Source organism: Hypanus sabinus, chromosome 20 (genome assembly GCF_030144855.1).
Source record: "Hypanus sabinus isolate sHypSab1 chromosome 20, sHypSab1.hap1, whole genome shotgun sequence".
Lineage (NCBI taxonomy): Eukaryota > Metazoa > Chordata > Chondrichthyes > Myliobatiformes > Dasyatidae > Hypanus > Hypanus sabinus.
The window spans coordinates 13,928,405-13,955,705 of NC_082725.1; the positions used below are offsets into that span (position 1 = coordinate 13,928,405).

At 40.8% G+C, this 27,301-nt stretch overlaps 1 protein-coding gene across 1 annotated transcript in view; it reads right to left on the minus strand.

Moving 5' to 3' along the window:
- The window catches only part of LOC132378312 (adenylate cyclase type 2-like), a 507,293-nt gene that overhangs the window by 317,121 nt on the left and 162,871 nt on the right, over positions 1–27,301 (minus strand). The gene's annotated exons all lie outside the window — the stretch shown is intronic.

Here is a 27,301-nt window from a genome sequence, read left to right on the forward strand (position 1 = left end):
CTGCTGGGAGCAAACTTTGACAAGAACATTGCATCCTATTCCAGATTTTATTAGCAAATGCGGTATCCACACAGTGGCGGACAATCATCTCAACTGAACCACATACATCTTGAGGGTAGTGTGTGGCTAATGTGGAAGGGAAAAAGTTCAAAGCAAATTTATTATCAAAATACATACTGTATATGTTAACCCATACAACCCTGAGATTCATTGTCTTGCGGGCATTCTCAATAAATGCATAATAGAATAATAACCATAACAGAATCAGTGAAAGACTACACCAACTTGGGCGTTCAACCAGTGTGCAAAAGACAACAAACTGTGCAAGTACAAAAATAAATAATAATAATAATAATAAATAAACAAGCAATACATATTGAGAACATGAGGTGGAGAGTGCTTTTAAGAGTCCGTAGGTTGTGGGAACATTTCAAAGATGGGATCAGACATTCCCCTCCCACCCATCCTCACTGGTAATCAAACACAGTCTTGGTGCTTGCTTGTGATTTCTTATGGTGGGCATTCTGCAAAATGGCTGGCACCCTATATCCTTCATCTTTCACTTTTCTTTCTGAACCTTGTATCTAGGAACACTTAGCACCCAGCCTTGTGCTTTTGAACCATATTTTAATTATTGTGACTATATTACATCTGCAGAGTCTGTTTACATCCAGAGCTGACTAACCTTGCTTGTCATACTTAGTAAGTTTACACCCATGCATTCCAAATCTGGCTTGTCTTTCTTCTTGGTGTGAGAGTGAAAATACTACAGTCTACAAATTCTATTGCATCGTGAATTATTTATGAGTGCAATTCAACACAATTTTCATCAATAGCTTTCGTTAATGAATATTGAAGACTTAAGCACTACATTGTGAAGTCTGTGATTTTCTTTCCAGGTCATTGGTTCACAGAAATTCAAAGTTCAGAGCAAATTTATTATCAAAGTATATATATGTTACCATATTCTACCTTCAGATTAATTCCCTTGTAGGCATTTATAGGAAAAAAGAAAGATTGTTAATTATAGAAATAGAGACATCTTACAAAAAAAACTATACATAAACAGATGAGGACTAGCAAATAACCAATGTGCAAGACCTACGAATAAAAATAATACTGAGAATATGGGTTTTTTAATTTATTGAAGTATTGTTCAGAGAGGGTCCTTCCAGCCTTTTGAGCTGTGTTGCCCAGCAAACCCCCCCCCCCCCCAACTTAGCCTAATCACAGGACAATTTAAAATGACCAATTAACCTACTAACCGGTATGTCTTTGGAATGTGAGAGAAAACCGGAGTACCTAGAGGAAGCCCACGTGGTCACAGGGAGAATGTGCATACTCCTTACAGACAGCGGCGGGAAATGAACCTGGGTCGCTGGTACTGTAAGGCATTGTGCTAGCCATTATGCTGCCACAAGTTGTAACTGAGAAGATGAGATACACTGTACGTTCATACTGCAAGCATCGGTAATGTCTTCCTCATGAAATCGAACGTGCCGAATCAGGTCCCAGATTTTGGTGCCTGGTGTTGGGAATCCATTCTTGGTAACTCCTTCATTATGTTACATAGTTCTCATGATGGATCTCTTTCAGAACTGCCAACACTAATAATGCTGGTCACTTACCCCATGTTACATCCTGATGGTAGGCCTGAACTTCGCTCCTCTTCCCAGTCCACCTGATTATAAGTGCTGCCCTTCCCACAGATTTCATAGATCCTTGGGAAATGCATTCATCTGCCTGCCACCCAACATTCCATTGCAACCCATAAAATATTTTAAATGGAAATATTGGCTGTGAAGATAACTGGAACAAGAAATTAACTGGCTCCAAAGTGCACAATTCCTCAGGAACCAATGAAGTTCTGGCTCCAGGTATCCCCACGGACAAAAATTACGTTAGTTATATTTCATGTTATTTTTCAGTTGTTAAACAGTTAAAGGGAACGTTGTTGGATTTATTGTGTATAGCTGCAAGAAAACAAATCTCTGGATTGTATATGGTGACATATAAGTACTTTGACAATAAGTATTTATATTGAACGGCCTGGCATTTCAACATCTCCACGTGCAGCCTGGAAGGTGTGCACCTTGGGGTGCGGCCCTGTGGACGACCCGATTCCTCGCTGATCTCACCGACTGAAGTGTTGCAAGAGATTGAAACATTGAGAGAACAGGCAAGCTGTGAGAGAGGCAGGGGGATTGTTGAGATGTCAAGGTGTTGGGATGGACAGTAGTTTCCGACGAACTCTGGATCATGGTCTCCGGGGGCTTTGCTATTGCTTGTGTGGCGGGTGGTGGGGGTTGATGCCTTTGACTGAGCAAATGTGGGGGGAGGGTGAAAGGGTGGGGGGGGGGGTTGATGCTTTTGCTGCTGCTTGTGCATGGGAGGGGGAGAGCTTTGTGGGGGGGGGGGGGTCTAACGCTTTCCTGTCATTCATTCTGCGGAATTTTCTTCCGTTTCATGGATGTCTGTGAAGAGTAAGAATTTCAGGTTGTATACTATATACATTCTCTGATATTACATTGAACCAGTGAACCATTGGACTGTGAACTTTGAAATCACAATGTCAGAATGACACCTGCCACCCTGTGTGGGGAGTGCCCATCGCAGGTATGCAGTGATGATTTATCAGAGGAGTGCACCATGCTTGGGTAATATCAATAAGGGACACCAATGCAAATACATAGAGTCATAAAGGCAGCAGTGAAGTGCATGAATCTTGCATGTGCCCAGAAGATAATAATTATTCAGAAGAAATTACAATAGAAATTGAAGAGCTTGCATGTGAAAGATGAAATGATCCATATGTAGATTTATAAAGCTTTTTATGGACATTAATTCATAGCTATTCCCTAAAATTCAACATCAATCATTCATAGTAAACCATATTCTTTTCAAATCCTTCGTGCCATTACATCTACACAGTGTGGGTCTGGTATTAACAACCACAAGTACAAATAAGAGATCAAAATAGTGGCTTGTTTTGTTGCTGAAGGTTGAATGGTGTTTTATTGAACTAACAGTAAACCCATGGTCAAAAAGACTAACAACAACACACACAAAATGCTGGTGGAACACAGCAGGCCAGGCAGCATCTATAGGGAGAAGAGCTGTCGATGTTTCGGGCTGACGATTTACAATGTTTTGAAAATCCCTGAAATATTCTGATAACATATCTTGTTTAGTTTTTTTATTTGATCTCTGATTTTTCAAAGGATCAGTGGGAGAGATTGAAAACATGATTTTTGTGTTGAATTGTAAGGAAATGATGTGTGTCACCAGGAAGAAGGTGTGGGAGCTTCACAACTCACACCACAAGGTTCGGGAACAGTGTTACCCCTCAATCATCAGGCAAGCAAAAGGGATAACTTCACTCAACTTAATTTGCCCCATCATGTTCCCACAACCTATGGACTCACTTTCAAGGGCTCTTCATCTCATGTTCTCGATAATAATTGTTTATTTATTAATTATTATTATTATTTTTCTTTTTGTATTTGCACAGTTTGTTGTCTTTTGCACGTTGGTTGAAAACAGACAAATGGTCTTTTATTGATTCTATCATGATTATTTCTTTGTTATGGATTTATGTATGCCTGCAAGAAAATGAATTTCAGGGTTGCATAAGTTGACATATATACACTTTGATAATAAATTTACTTCGATTTACTTGAGGACTACATAAACATCAGCCAATTTTTCTATTACCCCCTCAACATCCTTTGGTCCCCCATGTAATGCCATTTGATGCTTATACTCCACACCTCAATATAAAAAGTTCAAAGTAAATTTTATTATTAAAGTACATAGATGTCACCATACACATTCCTGAGATTCATCTTCTTGTGGGCATTCACAGTAAATCTATAAACTAGTAACTATAATAGGATCTATGAAAGATCAAACAGAATGCAAAGACGACAAAGTGTGCAAATGCAAATATAAATAAGTACCAATAAATAATGAGAACATGAGATAATGAGATAAAAGAGTCATTGAAAGTAAGATCGTTGTTTGTGGGAGCATTTCGATGATGGGGCAAGTGAGATTGAGTAAAGTTATCTCCTTTTGTTCAAGGGCCTGATGGTTGAGGGGTGGTAACTCTTCCTGATCCTGGTGGTATGAGTCTGGAGGCTCTTGTACCTTCCACCTTATGGTAGCAGTGGGAAGAGAGCATGGCCTGGGCAATGGGGATCTCTAATGAGTGATGCTGCTTTCTGACGACAACGTTTCACATAGATGTGCTCAATGGTTGGCAGGGCTTTCCCCATGATGTACTGGAAGGAATCCACTACTTTTTGTAGGATTTTCCGTACGAGGGCATTGGTGTTTCCATACCAGGTTGTGATGCAGCCCATCAATATACTCTTGACTGCAGATCTATAGAAGTTTGTCGAAGTTTTTTAGATGTCATTCCGAATCTCCGTAAACTCATGAAGAAGTAGAGGCACCATCCTGCTTTCTTTGAAATTGCGCGTATGTGCTGGGTCCAGGACAGGCCCAGTGAAATGGTAACACTCAGGAATTTAAAGTTGCTATAATCAATAGACAATAGACAGTAGGTGCAGGAGTAGGCCATTCGGCCCTTCTAGCCAGCACCACCATTCACTGTGATCATGGCTGATCATACACAATCAGTACCCCATTCCTGCCCTCTCCCCATATCCCTTGATCCCGCTATCTGTAAGAGCTCTATCTAACTCTCTTGAATGCATCCAGAGACTTGGCCTCCACTGCCTTCTGGGGCAGAGCATTCCACATATCCACCACTCTCTGGGTGAAAAAGTTTTTCCGCTTCTCTGTTCTAAATAGCCTACCCCTTATTCTTAAATTGTGGCCTCTAGTTCTGGACTCACCCATCAGCGGAAACATGCTTCCTGCCTCCAGCGTGTCCAATCCCTTAATAGTCTTATATATTTCAATCAGTTCCTTGGTATGGCTAACATTGAATTATTGTCAGGTTTTCAATCTCCCTCCTACATGCTGATTCATCACCACCTATGATCCGGCCCACGACAGTGGTGTCATCTGCAAAGTTGAATATGGCACTGGAGCTGTGCTTAGCCTCACAGTTGTAAGAGTAAAGTGACTGACACCTCATACCAACACTGACACAGTCACTGTTCTACTGTGAGTTAATACGCCCTGCTGCTACTTCGAGCAGCTGCTCTTGCCCAGAGTCACTTTGTCACTTTATCATTTCCTGTTAGTCACCTTGTGTACAGATACTCCTGCAGTTGGTGTCACTTCAGTCTGTGTATATAAACTAATCTTATGTATAAACGACCACTCTCAGTTACGTGTACATTGTGTTGTGTAGGATTTGTTTATACTTATTGTGTCTTTGTTTTTCATTGAGTTCATTGTGCTTATTGTGTTTTGTACTGTGCTGTGTACATGTCATACATACACATCAGTTCTCCTTTACACTTGTGTACTGAAGAATGACAATAAACAATCTTGACTCTTGAAAGTCCATTTTACTTGAGACAGGAGGAATTTCACATGTACTCTCGTTTACAATGAGTGCAAAATGTTCAATTGCATACCAAGGCAGGGGATAATGTATGAAGTGACCATTGTTACTTCTAGGCTCCTTCTCCTTCACGCCTCAGAGGGAAAATGCATTTGTTCTGTGAGTAGTTCTTTCAGAAGGTAACGGGGGGGGGGGGGGTGTTTTTGCATAGGAACACAATATGGATGCAGGCAGGCTCCAAGGTGCCCAGGCGGAGAAGAGGTAGAGAAGCTCCAAACACATAGCCTGCAGACAAACGTTCAGAGGAACACGACAGCAGACACAGACAGCTGTGGTCAATCTCAGTAATCAGGCCACAACACCATGACTCTGTACTGCAAAACATGCATTGATATCAATTATCTCAATCTGTAGCAAGGTGAATAAATGGAATTTCAAATGTGCTATCCCTTAAATAGTCTCTTACCATTTCCAATCTGCATACTCATCATTTTTCTACTGTAACAAAACAAAAATGTTGGAAGAGCTCAGTCAAGCAGCTTCAACGGAAGTAGAAACCAGTTAATATTTCAGGTCAAGCCATTTCCTCAGACTGTCTACTTGAGACTGCCTGATCAAAATCCTCATCCGAGTTCTCCGCAGCAGAGCCTACCAGTTCCCTAATACCAATCTCTACGAATGAAGTTTCACTTAACACTCATAAGTTCACCGCTCCTTCACACACTTGCCCATGCAGCAAACATATCAATGTGCGTGCTTTCATGCTTTTGCATTGATTGGAGAGGGAAGGAGAGAGACTGTGCTGGGTGGGCGGGTTATTTGATTATGCAGGCTGCTTTACTGAGGCAGTAAGAAATATAGGCAGAGTCCACGGAGGGGAGGCTGGTTCCTGTGCTGAGCTGAGCTGAGCTGTGTCCACAACTCTCTGCAGTTTCTTGTGCACACAGCAGGTCATTATCCTTCCAGAGAGAGTGCTTCCTGTGGTGCACTGATAAAAACTGGTAATAATCTGTTTCCTACCTAAACACCAACATTGTTTTAAAATGTGTTAGAAAAGGAGTGATGTAACAGGTGAGATGTACAAGGTAACGAAAGCGATTAAAGTTAATGCTATTATAGAAGTCCAGATGGAATGAATTTCCTGATGTTGAGCTACGGGAAATCGAACATTGGCTTTAAAGTGTAAGCCTGAATTGATGTAAAACACTCGAATGAATATAAATCGACTGTTATGTGCTTCTTTTGGCATTTTAATACTGGAAGGACTTTGAGCCAATTGTGAAGGTAGAACAATGAATCACAAGGATATTGTCTGGTATGAGAAAGTAGAATATGAAGAAATAGCTGCAGGTTTGGGATTTATTTCATTAGAACAGAGGTCATTAATGGTGAGCTGTGGTGCTGAGAACATAGCATAATCTGTTTTCAATGGCAAAGAAGAAAAGAAAATTGAATTAGCATTAAAAATAAAACTTGTAGGACAAAGAATGCTTTAGGAATTTCTGCTAATAATAATTGGCTACCTTAACAAGGGATGTGGGTTAAAGGCATGAGGATCACCCAACGAGTGCATGATATATATTTACACTATTTGATATGTCAGTAATGACTGATTTTATGTTGCTAGCCATTTTCATATCTTTAATTAATTCTCTGAACAATACTATTGTTTGCAGAGATTTAGTTGAGAACTAAATATATTTATTAATACACATGAGTGATAATCGCATAATTCATGCAGCCAGCCTTCATGGGAAGCACTTCCAGATAGTGCAAATCCACAGCCTGGGAAATGCTTCCAATCATATTAATGTCATTCCTTGCTAAATAATTCCTGCCCAGTAAGTGGAACTAATTTGTCTGTGTTTGCATTTGTTCATGTGATCAAAATGCGTAAGTGACTGCCAGTCAAGGTTAAATAGAAATAACAAGTGGCCACTTTATTAGGTACACTTAATGAGAGGCCAGAGGAGAATGGCCAGACCGGTTCAAGCTGACAGTAACTCAAACAACCACATGTTAGAACAGTGGTGTGAAGAAGACCATCTCCGAATGCACAAAATTTGAGATTCAAGATTGTTTAATGTCATTTCCTGAACACAAGGGTACAGGAGAACAAAGTTATTGTTACTCCAGATCCGATACAGCACAAAAAACACAAAAGATAATGAACACAATAATAATAATAATAATAAGAAGAAGAAGAAGAATAAGATCACACGATAAATATCAGTACATAAGATAGCTTATGTACATAGATTGATGGAGGGCTATGTTCCTGGTGCAGGTCGATGGGAGTAGGCAGTTTAAATGGTTTGTTTCTGTGCTATTCTCTTCCATGACTACATGGTTGTCTGTCCATAAAGTGACACTAGGCTGTACATAAGGTGACTGACGGGAAATAATAAAGTAGTGGTGTAGTTAGTGGGTGGAGAGGTTGATCGGATTTACTGCTTGGGAAATTAACTGTTTTTGAGTCTGGTAGTCCTGGCATGGAGGCTGTGTAGCCTCCTCCTGGGTGTGAGTGGGACAAACAGCCCATGAGCAGGGTGAGTTGAATCCTTCATGATGTAACCGGCTCTTTTCTGGCACCTTTCTCTACATACACTATGTCCTTGAAGATGGGGAGGCTGGTGCCGGTGATGTGTTTTGACTGCCCGCTGCAGTGCAGTGTCTCTACATTGCAATCATGCAGCTTATCAGGATGCTCCCTAGTGTGTGTCTTGAGTACGGATGTGCAGAGCCCGGCTCTCTTCAGTCTCCCTAGAAAGTAGAGGCATTGATGAGTATTTTTGACATGTTGGACCTTGATGTGGATGAGCTAAAGCAACGGAAGGCCACACTGGATTCCACTCCTATACCTAATAAAGTAGCCCCTGAGTGCATATTGCTGCTTTGTTCTTGTTGGTTGAGCACTTACTTCTCTGCTCCTGAATTACCTTGGGCTTCTGCTCCAACAGCTCTCAGCTAATTACATCTGAATTGTATTGCCACTCTGTTTATGTAGCTCACAGCTTTATGATCTAATTCATATTTAATTGTCTTTCAATCTGTTAATAAAAGGCTGGTTGCTTTATGATTAAATACCTTGGATTGGAAGAATGTGTTTATATCATGGGTGGTATGAAAAGCTGATTGATGGTGGCATGAAATAATCAGACAACAACTGCCTCTGTTGCCATGAACTTTTGTCAGAAAGTCACTTGAAAAGGTGAAAGGTAATATTAGAAAATATTGAGTTTACAACTGCTCTCACTTTCCTGCCCCCACCATCCAGGCCACAGGCTCAAAGGAGGCACTTGAGCCTTCGGTCAGTCTCACACAACCAGATTCATGAACAATTACAACCCCTCAATCATCTAGCTCCTGAATCAGCATGAATAACTTCACTCACCTCGACACTGAACTGATTCCACACAAGGACTCCACTGCTCATGTTCTGAATATTTATTTGTTTTTATTTTTGTCTTTGCACAATTTGTTGTCATTTGCACATTGATTGATTATCCATAAATTATAACGCGCAGATTTTCATTGATTCTATTGTGTGCCTTTGTATTTATTGAATGTCCACAAGACACTGAATCTCAGGGTAGTAATAATTAACTCTGAACTTTCCCTCTGGCTGATGACAACTGGCTGCTGCAGTTTTACATTTAGCTCAGGACAATGCATGGTCAAGTCCTCAATACAAGCAATCCTGGGTTAAAATTTCACCATTACAATTACTGCCTCAGTTAAGTTATTGATCAAAATAAAAACTTCTCTGAAATTGTATTTCTGAATCAATTTCATACCATAAATATTTTAAACAAGAAGCATTCAAGTGTAAACGTACACTTTAAAATCATCTCTTTCAAATGTTAAGTAATATTGATTTTTAACAATAATTTCCTGTTAAGATTTTGTTTTACCAGATTTAATCCTGAATCTGTGGACTCAAAATATTACCTTAGAGTCATAGTCAGAGAGAAGTACAGCACAAAATCAGGCCCTTCAGCCCATCTAGTCCATGCCGAACCATTTAAACTACCTGTTTCCATCAACCTGCACTGGGATCATGGCCCTCCATACCGCTATCATCCATGTACCTATCCAAACTTCTCATAAACATTGAACTCAAGTTCACATGCACCACTTGCGCTGGCAGCTCGTTCCACGCTATCCCAACCCTCTGAGTGAAAAAGTTTCCCTTCATGTTCCCCTTAATTTTGAGTGTTTGAAAGCTGGAGATAAATGAACTTCTGTATTGTGCACCCACCTCCCCGCCCCCACCCATTCATTTGACTGCCCTCTTAAACTTCAGCCAAAAGAATAACTTTTGCAAAAGGTAATTACATGAGGTTTGAGCACCATTATCATATAATATCACACAATAGCCAGAGGAAAATATAGTACAGATATAACAAGGTGGTTTTCATTTGTACTTGACCATAGATAAAGAAATGCTGAATTGTTCTTTGTAGCATTAAGTATTTATGTGCAGCATAAATGAATTGCAGTGTTTTCCGTCAAGCTACCTCATGCAAGCATGGTAAAATTACCAGCATCAGGGTGAAGATTACTAACATCAGCTAGGAGATTGCTACCATTAGGGAGGAAGTACAGGAGCTTGAAGACGTGCACTCAATGCTTTAGGAACTGCTCCTTCCCTTCCACCATCAGATTTCTTTACGGACATTGAATCTGTGAACTATCATGTCACACTACTATGAATCCATAAACACTTTTTGCTCTCCTTAAGAACTACTTATTTATGTTTCTATATTTCTTATTGTAACTTATCGTATCTTTCATGTATTGTTCTGTACTACTGCCACAAAACAGCATATTTTTCACGATATACATATATCAATGGCAATAACCTGATTCTGATTCTGAAAATTATGATTTACACAACATGCTAAGTTAAAACCAATGCTGTAGTGGATATAATCCATTAAAGTACACAGGGGGCAGAGAAAATGCATGGATGTGCTTAATAACTCCTACCAAGTCTTCCATGCTAAAATTATGCTACATCTGTTTGACTAAAAATTGTATGGTCAGATTTTATGGTGTTATGGTTTTGTTTTCATAGTACCCCATGCACAGCATCTGAAATATCTAACAGACTGTTCAAGTGCTTTTCATTGAGTTTGTTACATCTGATCTTTGAAACTCGCAAGAAAGATGGAGTAAATTTTGAAGAGCTTAATCGTCATTGCAGTCATGAATACTGCCTGTGCCGAAGGTATGGACTGAAGCTGAGGATAAAGATGAGAAACAGGGCAGATGCACCACAGAGGTTTCAGACGATCTGGAGTAAAGAAACTCATGCCTGAAGATCCTACCACCCAAACTAACACGTCCATTCTCATTCCAATCTGATTGAGTGGTGCCACAACAACAACCTTTCACTGAATGTCAGCAAAACCAAAGAGCTGATTATCAATCGCAGGAGGAAGAAGCTGGTTGACAGTCAGCCAGTCATCAATAGGGAAACAGAGGGCCAGCAGCTTTAAAATCCTTGGCATTAATATACAAGAGGATCTGTCACAGGAGCAGCCCATTAGAGACATCACAAATAAGGCGCAACAGCGCCTTCACTTTCTTGGAAGTTTGTTGTAGGTTCAACGTGTCACTAAAAACCTTGACAGACTTCTATAGATGCACATTGGGGAGTATCCTAAGTGGTTGTATCTCAGCTCAGTTTGGGAACATCAGCACCAATGCCCAGGAATGGAAAAGGTTGCAGAAAGTAGTGGATACAGCCCTATCTATTACAGGCAAAACCCTGAGTAACATTGAGTACTATTTAGTAAACATTGAGTACTATTTACAAGGAGTGTTGCCACGAGAAAGCAACATCCATCATCAAAGGCTCGGAACATCCAGACCATGCCTTCTTCTCGGCACTAACGTTAGGCAGGAGGTATAAAGGCCTTAAGATCCACATTGCCAGGCTCAGGAACAGTTATTACCCTACAACTATCGGTCTCCTGAACCGGTGTGGATAACTTCAGCCACCGCTACTCTGAGCTGATTACATCACTTTCAGGAGCTCTTTACAAGTCATGTTGTATGATTATTTTTTTCCATAGTTTGACTTCTTTTGCACATTGTTGGTTTGTCAGTCTTTGTCTGTTTATGTAAAGTTTTTTTTTATTAAATTCTATTGTATTTTTTCCTGTAAATGCTTGCAAGAAAATAAATCTCAGGGTAGCATGGCTGACAAGGGAAGTAAAGGGTAGTATAAAAATAAAACAGAGGAAGTATAACGTAGCAAAGATGAGCGGCAAGCCGGAGGACTGGGAAGCTTTTAAAGAGCAACAGGAAATAATAAAAAAGGCAATACGTGGAGAAAAAATGAGGTACGAAGGTAAACTAGCCAAGAATATAAAGGAGGATAGTAAAAGCTTCTTTAGGTTTGTGAAAAGAAAAAAAAAGTTAAGACCAAAATTGGGCTATTGAAGACAGAAACAGGAGAATTTATTATGGGGAACAAGGAAATGGCAGATGAGTTGAACAGGTACTTTGGATCTGTCTTCACTAGGGAAGACACAAACAATCTCCCAGATGTAATAGTGGCCAAAGGAACTAGGGTAATGGATGAACTGAAAGAATTTTATATTAGGCAAGAAACGGTGTTGGATAGACTGTTGGGTCTGAAGGGGTCTGCATCCCAGGGTACTTAATGAGGTGACTCTAGAAATCGTGGACGCATTGGTAATCATTTTCCAACGTTCTATCGATTCAGGATCAGTTCTTGCGGATTAGAGGGTGGCTAATGTTGTCCCTCTTTTCAAGAGAGAAAACAGGGAATTATAGACCGACGTCAGTGGTGGGAAAGATTCTGGAGTCAATTATAAAAGAGGAAATTAAGGCACATTTGAATAGCAGTAGAAGGATCTGTCCGAGGCAGCATGGATTTATGAAGGGAAAATCATGTTTGACTAATCTTCTGGAGTTTTTTGAGGATGTAACTATGAAAATGGACAAGGGAGAGCCAGTGGATGTAGTGTGCCTGGACTTTCAGAAAGCCTTTGATAAGGTCCCACATAGGAGATTAGTGGGCAAAATTAGGGCACATGGTATTGGGGGCAGAGTACTGACATGGATCGAAAATTGGCTGGCTGACAGGAAACAAAGAGTAATGATTAACGAGTCCCTTTCGGAATGGCAGGCTGTGACCAGTGGGGTACCGCAATGTTCAGTGCTGGGACCACAGCTGTTTACAATATATATTAATGATTTAGATGAAAGGATTAAAAGTAACATTAGCAAATTTGCCGATGACACAAAGCTGGGTGGCAGTGTAAAATATCAGGAGGATGTTATGAGAATGCAGGGTGACTTGGACAGGCTAGGTGAGTGGGCAAGTGTATGGCAGATGCAGTTTAATGTGGATAAATGTGAGGTTATCCACTTTGGTGGCAAGAACAGGAAGGCAGATTACTATCTAAATGGAGTCAAGTTAGGAAAAGGGGAAGTACAATGAGATTTAGGTGTTCTTGTACATCAATCAATGAAAGCAAGCATGCAGGTACAGCAGGCAGTGAAGAAAGCTAATGGCATGCTGGCTTTTATAACAAGAGGAATTGAGTACAGGAGTAAAGAGGTCCTTCTGCAGCTGTACAGGGCCCTGGTGAGACCCCACCTGGAGTATTGTGTGTAGTTTTGGTCTCCAAATTTGAGGAGGGACATTCTTGCTATTGAGGGAGTGTAGCGTAGGTTCACAAGGTTAATTCCGGGAATGGCGGGACTGTCATATGTTGAAAGATTGGAGCGACTGGGCTTGTATACACTGGAATTTAGAAGGATGAGAGGGGATCTGATTGAAATATATAAGATTATTGAGGGATTGGACACGCTGGAGGCAGGAAGCAGGAAGCACGCTGATGGGTGAATCCAGAGCTAGAGGCCACAGTTTAAGAATAAGGGGTAGGCCATTTAGAACAGAGTGGCGGAAAAACATTTTCACCCAGAGAGTGCTGGATATGTGGAATGCTCTGCCCCAGAAGGCAGTGGAGGCCAAGTCTCTGGATGCTTTCAAGAGAGAGTTAGATTGAGCTCTTATAGATAGCGGGGTCAAGGGATATGGGGAGAGGGCAGGAAAGGGGTACTGATTGTGTACGATCAGCCATGATCACAGTGAATGGTGTTGCTGGCTAGAAGGGCCAAATGGCCTACTCCTGCACCTACTGTCTATTGTCTATTGTCATATACGTACTTTGATAATCAATTTACTTTGAACTTTGAAGCCTATATTTCAAATCTATCCTTCAACTTCAAGTTGCCCCAGGAGCTACAGAGCCTTGAAAAAATATTCAGCCCCCACAACTATTTTCACATTTTACTGTCTCATTTTCTAAATTTAAAATATATTGAAGCAGGGTGTTTTGAGCTATTTTAGAAAGCATTGTGCATCATGTTAAATTGAAAGAAAAATTCCAAATTGTGAAAAAGTTACTAAAAATTGAAAACCAAAATTGTGAGGCTAAAAGATTATTCATCCTCTTTGCAATTACAATGCTAACTTGCCCCAGGAGCAATACAGTATTACCCCATCAACTCGCTCAATTTGTTGATGTAGAAAATTGGAGAATCATCTGTTTTCTATTAGTTCATGAGAATAAATACACCCTCACTCTGCAAGGTCCATCAGTATGGTAGGTTTTTAACAGACCAAACCAAAATGAAGGTGAAAGATCAAAACGAGCCAGTGAAATGGTAACAGAGAAGCAGAAACCTGGGGAAAGGTACAGGATCACCTCAAGGGCACTGAACATACCTCAGAGCTCAGCACAGTCCAACATGAAAACGTGGAAAATAACCACACTGCCTAGGTCAGGCACTTGTAAGAGAGGCTACTGTGACGCCAACAGCCACTCTGAATGAATTGTAAAAGTCAGTGGCTGGAACTGGAAATGAAGTTCATGGCTCCACAATCTCTAAGGCCGTGCATATTAGGGTATTTATGGACGAGTGACAAGGAAGAAACCATGGTTTCAAAAAAAAAACATATCTTTGACCACAAAGACTTTGCAAAGCATCACTTAGAAGATACTGTAAGGATATGGAAGAAGGTCTTGTGGTCTGGTGAGACTAAAGTAGAACTTTTTGGCCTCGACACTAAGCAGTACGTGTGATGTAGATTTAATATTGTGCATCAGTCAGGTAACACTGTCACTACTGTAGAGTATGGTGGAGGTAGCATCACGCTGTGGGGATGCTTTTCAGCAGCAGTGATTGGAAATCTGGTCAGGATTGATGGGAAGATGAACGCTGCTAAATATGGAGAGATCCTGATAAAAAAAAAGCCTGCTACCCTTCGCCAGAAAGTTTAAACTGGGGAGGAAGTTTGTTTTTCAGCAGGACACTGCCAGAGCAACCGTGGAGTGGCTTCAAATTAAGAAAATTGATGTCTTTGAGTGGCCCAGTCAGGGTCCTGATCTTAACCTAACTGAACATCTCTGGCAAGACCTCAAGCTTGCTGTCCACCTCCATTCCCCAACTAACCTGGCACAGTTTAAGCAACTTTGTAAGGAGGAATGGTCAAATCTTGCTCCATCATGTTGTGCAAAGCTAATAGGGACCTATCCAAAATGACTACTGTCTGTAATACCTGTGAGAGGCAGTTCAACTAAACTGAGCCCAAGGGGATGAATACCTTTGAACTGCTGATATTTCAGTTTTTGACTTTTTAGTTTCTCATGCATTACAATTTTCCCTGCTTTTTGGACTCTTCTGTGAAAAAAAGGAGCATGTGATTCACAAATAAAAAATCTCAATTAAATTGATTGAAATCCCTGGTTGTAATACTCACTTATGTGAACAACAGGTTGGAGGCCTGAATACTTTTACAAGGCATCGTACAGAGCAAGAGATTATTTATTTATTTGTTTGTTTTTATTTAGCGTGTAATAGATGTCACTAGGCCATTCCTTTCAAAGAAAGAAATTTAATTTTGTTCTTATTAGGCAGAGACCACAAAGACCATGAGACATGGGAGCAGAATTGGGCCATTCTGCCCATCAAGTTTGCTGTTATCTGATCATGGCTGATTTATTATCCCTCTCAACCCCATTCTCCTCCTTTCTCCCCATAACTTTTGATACTAATGAAAAGCCTATCAACCTTTGCTTTAAATATACCCAATGACTTGACATCTATTGACATCTGCGTCAACGAATTCCGCAGATTTACCACCCTCTGGCTAAAGAAATTCCTCTTCATCTCTGTTCTACAGATATGTTCTATTCTGAGTTTGTGTCCTCTGGGAACACAGTCATTGTAGACCTGACGCTGTGAAAGGATTGTGCGTAACCAGAATGTTCAGAATGTGAAAGACTGCATGTGTATAGTGCTTTGAGCTCCTGATGTGAACCCAATACCCAATAAGACCAGTTACTTACTGGTCTCCAGAATGAGATGAGATTTATCACAGTTAATTATATTTCTGAGGAGCTTGCACAACTCATTTCCCAACACTCCATGATTCCTGACAAATTCAGCTGATGGGCATTGCTCAATTCTATTTGTAACTCATTGGAAAATGTAACAGTTCATGACTCCATCAGCAAAACCTGGACAATATTAAATGATGGGGTTATACTGGAGAGGGTACAGAGGAGATTCACTTGCAAGTTGCCTGGATTGGATTTTTAGTGATGGGGTGAGGTTGAATGAACTGGTCTTGCTTTCTCTGAATGAAAGGAGGCAGTGACTTGTTGGGGGTATATGAAATAAGAGGAGGCATAGATGGGGCAGATAGTCAGAATCTTTACCCCATAGTTGGTGTATCAAAAACAAAAGAACATGTGTTTAAGGTGAGAAGGAAAGAGATTGCAAAGGGATCTGATGGGAAAGTTTTTAAAGCAGAAAGTGGTGATACCTGGAATGGACCAGGAAAGTGGGTCCAGTACAGTTTATCATAATGGCAACCCTTTCCTCACCCTTTCAGAGTTATTCCATCCCTGTTATTCTCAGCAGCTCAAAACTAAATGAATTCCCCTTCTTCTGTGCTCTGATAAAGGGTCTTTGACATGAAACATCATTTCCCTATCATATTTGCTGCCTAATTTTTCCTCATTTTCTATTTTAATTACAAATTCCAAGCATCTGCTTTAAAAAAAATTGATCAACTTGCAATGTATATTGGTCCTTAACAAATTTCCTGGTTCAGAGATCATTCATTCACATGCTGTAGGCAATCATGGTCCTTCCAGGACCATAATTGCTCTTGGAAAAACATTTTCTACAGAAGTGGTTTGCCATTTCCTTCTTCTGGGCAGTGTCTTTACAAGATGGGTGATCCCAGCCATTATCGATACTCTTCAGAGATTGTCTGCCTGGCGTCAGTGGTTGCATAACCAGAATTTGTGATATGCATCAGCTGCTCATACAACTATCCACCACCTGCTCCCATGGCTTCAAGTGACCCTGTTTGTGGGCTAAGCAGGTGCTACATCTTGCCAAAGGGTGACCTACAGGTAGCGGAGCGGAGAAGTGCTTTACACCCTTCTTCGGTTGAGATGTATCTCCACCTGCCCTCCCTGGTTCAGAGATAGAGAAGTCAAAATTCAGATATGGCCATGTGAAAGAGGCAGCTAGCAGGAATTGACAGAATAATGGATGGAAAGAGAATCTTTGGGACCTCTTCAAAATTTAACAGGAATTATCCCTATTATTCTAGCAAATATCTGTTCCACAACTAACATAACAAAAAAGAAACAAAAACACAATATCACATCGCTGAACCTCACCCAAGTGCACAAACCAGTTCTTACCTCTGTGAAAAGACAGCATGAAGATACTACGTTTGGCAACAGGCTTGCATTTTTCACACTGCCATGTTATGCTAACAATAGAAGGGGTGATTGATAAGTTCGTGGCCTCAGGTAGAAGGAGATGAGTTATTCAAACTTTCTGCAAAATCACTCAAAGAGTTGAACTGCACGTGCATGTAACGAGAGCTGTATAACTCATCTCATTCTACCTTAGGCCACGAACTTATCAATCACCCATCTGTGGACACTTTCTGGAGGTCCAAGATCCGTATGCTCCACGACTGCTGGACGAAGTGTGTAATTGTAGGAGGGGACTATGTTGAAAAATAAATGTGCTAGGTTTTCTATAATTGACTCCTTCCACCTTAGGCCACAAACTTATCAATCACCCCTCGTAGTTCGGCATGGATTGGATGGGCCACAGGGCCTGTTTCTGTGCTCTAGTGTTCTATGACTAGTGAGTGAGCAAACATACTTGTATGATGATTGTAGAAGAAGTTGCAAACCTATGGGCACGTTGTCCTCTTTTGTTTGAGAAATTGCTAACAAATTGCACACGGTTATTCACGCCTGACTGTATGTCAGTAAGGCCATCGACCCTTACCAAGCTGAAGGATCCATGGACTGCAGGTTGGAAATCCCTGCTCTAAGGTAATATTATAAAGTTTCGATAAACTGACATTATTTACTGTCAAAATTTTGAAAGCTTGTTAATATTCTTGTGTAGTAGCTCACAAATTTGTTAGAACAAGTAAATGTTACTGACACACTAGATGTTGGAGGAACTCAGCCAGTCAGACAGCATCCATAGAAAGGAATTTTGGGCCAAGACATTTCTTTCCCCTTCCTTTTCAGTCCTGATTACTATTATTTTGCTCCACAATCTCATGCAGCAATATTCTGGAAATTAACCTTCAATTGTTGGGATGTAAGGCCAACTTTGAAGAACTGGTAGCTCATCAATACCTGAATGGCTTCTTTTAGCCCTTTCATACAATATAATAAAAGTAAAATCAATCAGTTTGGCTGCAAACAGCATGTGTGTCCTTCCATCTCAACAACACTATTACATCAGTTGAATAGCATGTTCGTTGCTCATTCAATGTTTCATTTCCAATCATTTCAAACAAAGAAATGTAGCTACGCATCACAAATCAGGCAACTGTAATATTCTCCAAAGTCTATTGTGATGAGAGAGTCTCTGTTAACAGATATTTCCTTGTCTTTCTCATCATTTTCTTTAGTCTTGCCAATCAGAAGTGACAAACAGGAACACTTGCATCTCCTCTGACGTACAATATTTAACTACAGATAATCTCTAATAGACATTCTTCTCCTTTCAGAATTATATCATATAAGCTATTTATTATCAAAGTACATGTATGGCACCATATACAATCCTGAGATTCATAGATTAATTTTCTTGTGGGCATACTCAATAAATCCATAATAGAATTATAAGCATAATGGAATCAATGAAGGACCGCACCAACTTTAGCGTTTCAGCTGTGTATTATATATGGCAATACCTCTCAAAGACACACTCCGTCAGTAGGGACCTCCATCACCCAGGACATATTCTCTTCTCATTGCTGCCATCAGAGAGGAGGTACAGGAGCCTGAAAACACACACTCAGCATTTTAGGAACAACTTCTTCCCTTCCACCATCAGATATCTAAACAGTCCATGAGCCTCCGAACACCTTCATGACATACAGAATGTCAGTGATAATAAACCTGATTCCGATTCGGATTCAATAACATTATTAGGCTGGCTAAATTCAAGGAATTGCTACAAGATGCTCACAAGTTTCAAACGTCAGCGAACAAAATTGTTGCAGACAATACACCTTATGATCACATTGATCCATATTAGGAAATATGACAATGAAGATACAGCAACTTTGTTATAACATAAGAGATAGGAGCAGGAGTAGGCCAATCGGCCCCTCAAGCCTGCTCAGCCATTCAACAAGATCATGGCTGATCCAATCTTAACTCTAGTTTTCACCAAATCCCACAAGGCAACAGTGCCAACCAACAGGGCACCATGCCGCCCATTTTATTTTATTATTCATCCCGCCCAAACCCATGTGATCACCTGGGGAAAAAAAACCCGATTTGCCAATTGAGGAGAACAAATCTGGAAAATTCCTCTCCGACCCATCCAGGCTATCGAAAACTGGTCCAGGAGATCACATGGCTGATCTAAACCTAGCCTTACGTCCACTTACCTGCTCGCTCACCGTATCCCCTAATGCCATTTTTATCCAGGAAAATGTCTATCTCCGTTTTGAATTTATTGAGTGTAGTAGCTTCCACAGCTCTCTGGGGCAGTAAATTCCACAGCCTCACTACCCTGAGTGAAGAAATTTCTCCTCATCTCAGTACTGGAACGGCATCCCCTTATTTTAAGATTATGCCCCCTAGTCCTAGTTTCACCCATCATTGGGAACATTCTCCCCGCATCCACCCAATCAAGCCCCTTCACAATCTCATATGTTTCAATAAGATCGCCTCTCATTCTTCGGAACTCCAATGAGTAGAGTCCCAATCTACTCAACCTCTCATCATACATCAACCCACCCATCCCCGGAATTAACCTAGTGAACCTTCTCTGCACTGCCTCGAGAGCCAGTATGTCCTTTCTTAAATATGGACACCAGAACTGCACGCAGTACTCCAGGTGTGGTCTCACCAATACCCGGTACAACTGCAGTAAGACCTCCCTGTTCTTATACTCCATCCCCCTAGCAATAAAAGCCAGCATTCCATTGGCCTTCTTGAACACCTGCTGCACTTGCATACTAACTTTTTGTGTTTCCTGCACCAGGACCCCAGATCCCTTTGCACAGAAGCACTTTCCAGTTTCTCTCCATTTAGATAATAACTTGCTCTATTATTTTTCCTGCCAAAATGCAAGACCTCACACTTGTTAGTATTATATTTCATCTGCCAAATGTCTGCCCAATCACTCAGCCTATCTATGTCCCCCTGCAGGGTTTCAATGTCCTCCGCACTCATTACACTCCCTCCCATCTTTGTGTCATCAGCAAACTTCGATACGTTGCACTTAGCCCCTTTCTCCAAATCATTAATATAGATTGTAAAGAGTTGGGGTCCCAACACCGACCCCTGTGGAACACCACTAGTCACCAACTGCCAGTCTGAGAATAAACCATTTATCCCAACTCTCTGTTTTCTGTTAGAAAGCCAATCCTCCACCCATGCCTGAATATTATCCCCAATCCCATGATTTTTTACTTTAAGTAATAATCTTTGGTGTGGCACCTTGTCAAATGCCTTTTGGAAGTCCAAATACACCACATCCACTGGTTCCCCTTTATCTACCCTATATGTTATGTCCTCAAAGAACTCCAACAAATTTGTGAAACATGACTTCCCTTTTGTAAAGCCATGCTGACTTTGTCCTATTAAGCTATGTTTATCCAAATGCCCTGTTACTGTTTCCTTAATTATCAATTCCAACATTTTGCCAACCACAGATGTTAGGCTAACTGGCTTATAATTCCCAGCCTTCTGTCTATTGCCCTTTTCAAATAAATGAGTTACATTAGCATTTTTCCAATCTGCTGTGATCATTGCTGAGTCCAGCGAGTTTTGAAAAATTATCACTAATGCATCCACAATCCCGACCGCCACTTCCCTTAAGACCCTAGGATGCAAGCCATCCGGTTCAGGGGATTTATCCACCTTCAGTCCCATTAATTTATCAAGTACTATTTCCTTGGTGACTTGAATCGTAGTTAGCTTCTCTCCCCCTAGAGCCCCCTGTTTATCTAGAGTTGGGATATTTTGAGTGTCCTCTACTGTAAAAACTGATACAAAATATTTGTTCAGCGTTTCCACCATCTCCATGTCCCCTACCATTAATTTCCCGGTCTCATCTTCTAGGGGACCAACATTTACTTTAGCCACCCTTTTTCTTTTTATGTAACTATAAAAACTCTTACTATCTGCTTTTATGTTTTTCGCCAATTTACTTTCATAATCTATCTTCCCCTTCTTAATCAATCTCTTTGTTATTTGCTGCTGATCTTTAAAAGCTTCTCGATCTTCAATCTTCCCACTAGATTTAGCTACCTTATATAACTTTCTTTTTAGTCGTATACTTTGCTTTATTTATGGTGCGTGGATCTCAAGAGCTGGGGATGAGCAAGTTATGTAGAGGCTGAAGTAACCTACTTTTAACTCCCATGGAGATGGCAATCTATGTTGGACTGCAGCACCTACATCTACTTTCACTTCAACTACTCAAAGGAACTTGGGCATCAGGAGAAATAACCTGAGGTGTACTAACTCCATGAACACATTTGTTTGGTAACTGTTTAATAAAAATACTGCAGAGGGTAGATTTTCTCCACATTAGCCTGGAGCTATAATGCTGAATCAAATAGATTCTTATCTACATTTATCCGTAATGAATACGAACAAGAGTTTGAAATTCCTATGAGAGTTATGATGCAGAGGTAACATAGCAAACTCTATGATAATAATTTCCAATTGTTATTTTGAGCTAGCATTAGATGAAATGACTGCTCTAAACATAGAGCGATATGCGCAAAAAATGCATCCTTGCCTCTTCACTGGTACCGGGGGAGATGGATTTCAATATTTATTCTGAAGTTTAATTTTAAAGAAGAATGGGGAAGAAAAGACATTCATTTAAGTAGACAGTGGAGAAGGGATCAGATGGGGGGAAAATGCATTCATGTAGATGCAACTCTTTCTTATGCAGTCTTTAGGAACAAGGATGTTTCTACTTCCATCTATGGGCTCAGCGGTAGTTAATGAGGCAAGTGTGGGACCGATAGGCACTTCCACAGTTGGGGTAAGAAGTGACTGATGGGATTGTTGAGCAATTTATGAGTTGGTGAGGATTAGAAAGGACCAGAGTAACAGACATATCTATAGAGAATCATTAATAGCACTGGGGTAGACCATTCAGCCCATCAAATCAATGTTAGGTCACTGTAGAACCAGTTAATCTTATCTGCTTGATTTCCTTCCTAACTCTTGCACAGTTACATCCCTGAGGTGTCAATCTGATTTCCTTTTGAAACCATTGCTTCTACCACCATTGCGGAAAATGACTTCCAGGTCAATTATCATCTGGCCTGTAAGAAAAACTTCCTCAGAAGCTCCTTGCATTTCTTGCCTGAAACCACATTTTTATGTTCCCTAGCAATTGCACAAAATACTAGAGGAACTCAACAAGTCAGACGGCATCCATGGAGAAGAAAAACATTTGATGTTTCAGGCTTGATGAAGGGCCTTGGCCTGAAACGTCAATTGTTTATTCTTCATCGTAGATGCTGCCTGACTCGTTGAGTTCCTCCAGCATTTTAATTATTTATTGGAATAGAACGTGGAATAAATTGCGGCCCTTTGAGCCACGATGCCCCCACCCCCCGATTTAATCCTAGCCTAACCATGGAACAATTTACAATGACCAATTAACCTACCGACCTTTATGCCTTTGGATTGTATCATTGATTCTGTTGTGTTTCTTTGTATTTAGACCAAAAAAAACATAGGAGCAGAATTAGGCCATCAAATCTGCTCTGCCAATCCACCATGGCTAATTTCTCAAACCCATTCTCCTGCCTTCTCCTTGCCTCCTTTGATGTACTGACAAGTCAACAACCTATCAACCTCCACTTTAAATATACCTAATAACTTGGCCTCCACAGCCATCTGTGGCAATGAATTCCACAAATCAACCACCCTCTGGTAAGAAAATTCCTTCTCATCTCTGTTGAGTTGGATGCCTCGCTGTTCTGAGGTGGTACCCTCTGGTCCTAGACTCCAAACTGTAGGAAACTTCGTCTCCACATCCACCCCATCTAGGCCTTCCAATATTCAATAGGTTTTAATAAGATACTCCCCTTATTCTTCTGAATTCCAGTGAGTACAATTCCAGAGCTATCTAATACTCATATGTTAACTCTTTCTTTACCAAAATCATCCTTGTGAACTTCCTTTGGATCCTCTCCAATACCAGCCCATTTGTTTTTAGAAAAGGCCCAGAACTGCTCACATATTCTAGGCAGTTTGCACAATGCTTTATAAAGCCTCAGTACTATATCCTTGCTCTGATATTCTAGTCCTCTCAAAATGAATGCTAGCATTGCATTTGTCTTCCTTACAACTGTGGATGCCCGCAAGAAAATCAGCAAGTATTATTTGTGGCTCATTGCATTAAGGTCATGGAGTCACAGAGCACTACAGCTCAGAAAAGTGCCCTTTGGCCGATGAAGTCTGTGTTGAACTGTTAATCTGCCTAGTCCCGTCGATCCACTCCTGGACCATAGCCCTCCATACCCCTCCCAGCTATGTACCGATCCAAGTTTCTTGTAAAAGTTGCAACTGATCCCACATCCACCAGTTCTGCTGACAGCTTGTTCCACACACAGTAAAGAAGGAAACCCTCAGGCCCCATTTAGCTATTTCAACCTTTCACCCTTATCTGTGAATTCTAGTCTCACCCAGCCTCAGTGGAAACAACTTGCCTGCATTATTCTAGGTACAATATACCCTTCATCATTTTGCACACCTCCATCAAATCTCCCCTCATTCTCCTTTGATCCAGGGAATAAAGCTATTTAAAAAAATCCTATTAAACCTTACAATAAAGCTTAAAAATGATTCATTCTTTCCCTAGAAGTCAGGCCCTCAAGCCCCGGCAACATCCTTGTAAATTTACTCTGTATTCTTGCGTGCTCTGTATTTTAATGCAGACGTAATCTTTAAATAAAAGCAGCAAGCTGGAGCTGGTATCCACAGACTCACAGGTAATTGTAAGGGAACATTTGGATGTAGTATATATTATTTGCTTGAATAGTGTGTGGTATGTTAGAGGCCTCATTGTGACTTCTCTCAACGGTCGTGGGACACAGATCAGACAATATTTTCAGAAGTCACCAAGAAGGAAATAAAGGAAACTTCAAGAGACATGATCTGATTCAATTTTCACAGAAGTGTTTATAAGGTTCTCCATTAGGGGCTTCTCTACTTGAGTGAAGCCTCCAGCATTTATGATAGTATCTGGAGCTAGACTGGAAATTGGCTGGAAAAGGGATAGGCAAAATTAGTGTGTTTGAATTTGGATTTTCTTTGGAGCCCAGATATCAATGACAGACTGCAAAGATCTTTGTCAGAACAATTTGCCTGTACTAGTTTTAAATGGGTGGCAGGGTGGAGATAGGACCATACCAAAGGAGGTGTAAGGCAAACCTTCCCTCCACTAGTCTGCAGATCACCTTGGGCAAGGTGTAGCACCTGCTTAGCTCCTGATCAGGGTCATATGAAGCCATGGGTGCAGGTGGTGGATGGAAGTTCTGGTTATGTGACCGCTGACGCCAGGCAGACAATCTCTGAAGAGTTCTGATAATGGCTGGGGTCACCCGTCTTGTAAAGACACTGCCCAGAAGAAGGTAATGGGGAACCACTTCTGTAGAAAAGTTTGCCAAGAACAATATAGTCATGGATAGAGAAAAGCATAAGAAAGACAGAATGCAAGACCATGATCGCCCACATCATAAGACATAGCACATAATGAGCGAACAAACTAGCTGGAGATCTTGAGAGAATAGTTAGTCAACCTTCATTTGAAATGATTTGAACATCAGAACTTTTGACAATATTTACATCCCCAAGTGTTTCATGATATGTTGACAGTTGGGACTTGGGACTGTAAAGTTATATTTAATTTAGACTACAGTGTAATACATGTTGGAAGGAGAAATACTCACCATACACAGACTTTTCAAGGATAAGCATTTCAGGAGTAAGAAAATCTCAGGTTTTCAGCTGAGTGTTTACTTAACAGCAATGCTGCAAGGCAAAAGCCAGAGTGAATAGAATGTTGATATGAACACAGGGGACAACTAATTGTAATTCAAGACATGCTCTGTTTTACAGAAGAAATTGTGCAGCACAGTAGGGGTGCTTGTCCCATTGAATCTGCATCAGTTTTTATATAAAAAACAACCAAGTTCATCTCACTCTCTGGCTCCTTGCCATATTTCTGCAGTCTTTTTTCTCTCCTTTAAGTTTGACCCAATTCACTTTTGAAGTCAACTATCATACTTGTTGCCACCGCCATCAATCCCACCAGTTCATGTAGCGCTTTAAAAAAGTTGTCTGTCATGTCAGCTTTGGTTCTATCAACAATTACCTTAAGCTTGTGACTGCTGGATATCGACGTTGGAGTTACTGGAACTTTGTTTACGCAGTTTGTCAAAGTTCTAATTTACTTTAAACTCTGCATATCTCCAGACACCCATCTATCACATAAAGGAAAAGAACCTTAGTTTTTTTTATTCCATCCACATTGCTCTAATCTCAGAACCCTAGCGGCAGCACAGTAAATCACTTCCACATTTTCTCCAGCCTGCACACTTGAATTGAACACAATATTCCAGCAATATTACTGAATCTGAATCAAAATCAAGTGTATTATCCCTGGCACACAATGCATATAAATATATAGTTAGGAAGCCTAAGACTTTTGCATAATAATGTAGTAATTTTATGTTTGGAACTGTACTGCTTTCACAAAAAAAACAAATTTCATGCCATATGTGAGTGATGATAAACCTGATTCTGATATGGGTCTCTGTAGTGGACTGAGAGTGGGAAGGGGTCAGGGAGAGGGGAATCATGGTTGGGGAAAAAGGTAATGGAGAAGGGAGGGGGCAGGAAGCACCAGAGAGACATATTGTAATGATCAATAAAACTAATTGTTTGGAATCCAATGACCTTGTCTGGTACCTCAGGGCTGGGGTACCTACACCCATGCCTCACCTCCCCTTTGCAAACCATCTCTGTCTCCTGTCCCACATCCCTCTCAGGGCACTCCACCCTCGCCATTCCCCACATCGTTTGCTCCCGCCAGATTTACAAGCTCGCTTTCCGCTCCTCAATGACATTTGAAGTACCGTGCAAAGTCTTAGACACCCTAGTTATATATATGTGTGTCTGAGACTTTTGCACGGTACTGTGTGCCGTGAAATTTGTTGGTTTTCTTGCTACAATGCCAGATGTAAAAAATTAATTTAAGTTGCGAAAACGAAATAAGTAGTTCAGAAACAGAAGAGAATTGATGTAGTGCTCATGCATAAATGAACCATCCTGAAATTGGACAATGGAGGGGAGGGGAAGAGGCTGTTCCTAAAATGTTGAGTATATATCTTCAGGTTCCTGTACCTCCTCCCTGATGGTAGTAATGAGAAGAAAAGGCATGTGGCTGGTTGGTGAGGGTCTTTAGTGATAGACGCTACCTTCTTGAGGAACTGCCTTTTGAAGATGTCCTTGATGGTGGGTTGTGGGGGGGATGGGGCTGTGCTTGTGGTGGAGCTGGTTGAGTTTACTACCCCTGTAGCCTCTTACAAACTTGTACATTGGAGCCTCCAGACAAAGTGGTGTTGTAACCAGTCAGAATGCTCTCCCTGGATGTGGTCCTTGCATAGATCATTCATTCGGACTCACCGGGATTGCTGTGTCCCGTTTCAGACCTCTCCCCTGGTCGATGAGCACCTTATCATTTTTAGGACTTACATTGGACCATTTGCCTCATTAAATCATAAATAAACAAGGTTATTGAAAGTGTAACAATCCCATTAGAAGAACACCCCACTTCACCTTTTCAAGCTTCTTTCTGTGTCTTATTCACCAGTACTATTGTGCACAAACAAGGCATTGGTGCCTGCTGCTACATGAATTAGCAACATGAAGGAACTGAACGATTAGCTGAAAGGTTGGAATTGAGAAGCCTCACGTAGAACATATACAACCGTTGGAATGATATTTTTTGCAGGATACATCTTAAATTTCTTCCCTCAAGAGTTAACAGTAGACACCTCAAAGTGCAGAAGTGGGCATGGTACTCGCCCAGCGTCTATCTAATTATACCTAAAAGCAGATACACTATGCAGTTTCTGTTAAACACTAGGCTGAGTGATCAATTGGGATACTAGCTCCCAAGTCAGTGGGTATATTTAAAGTGGAGGTTGAGAGGTTCTTG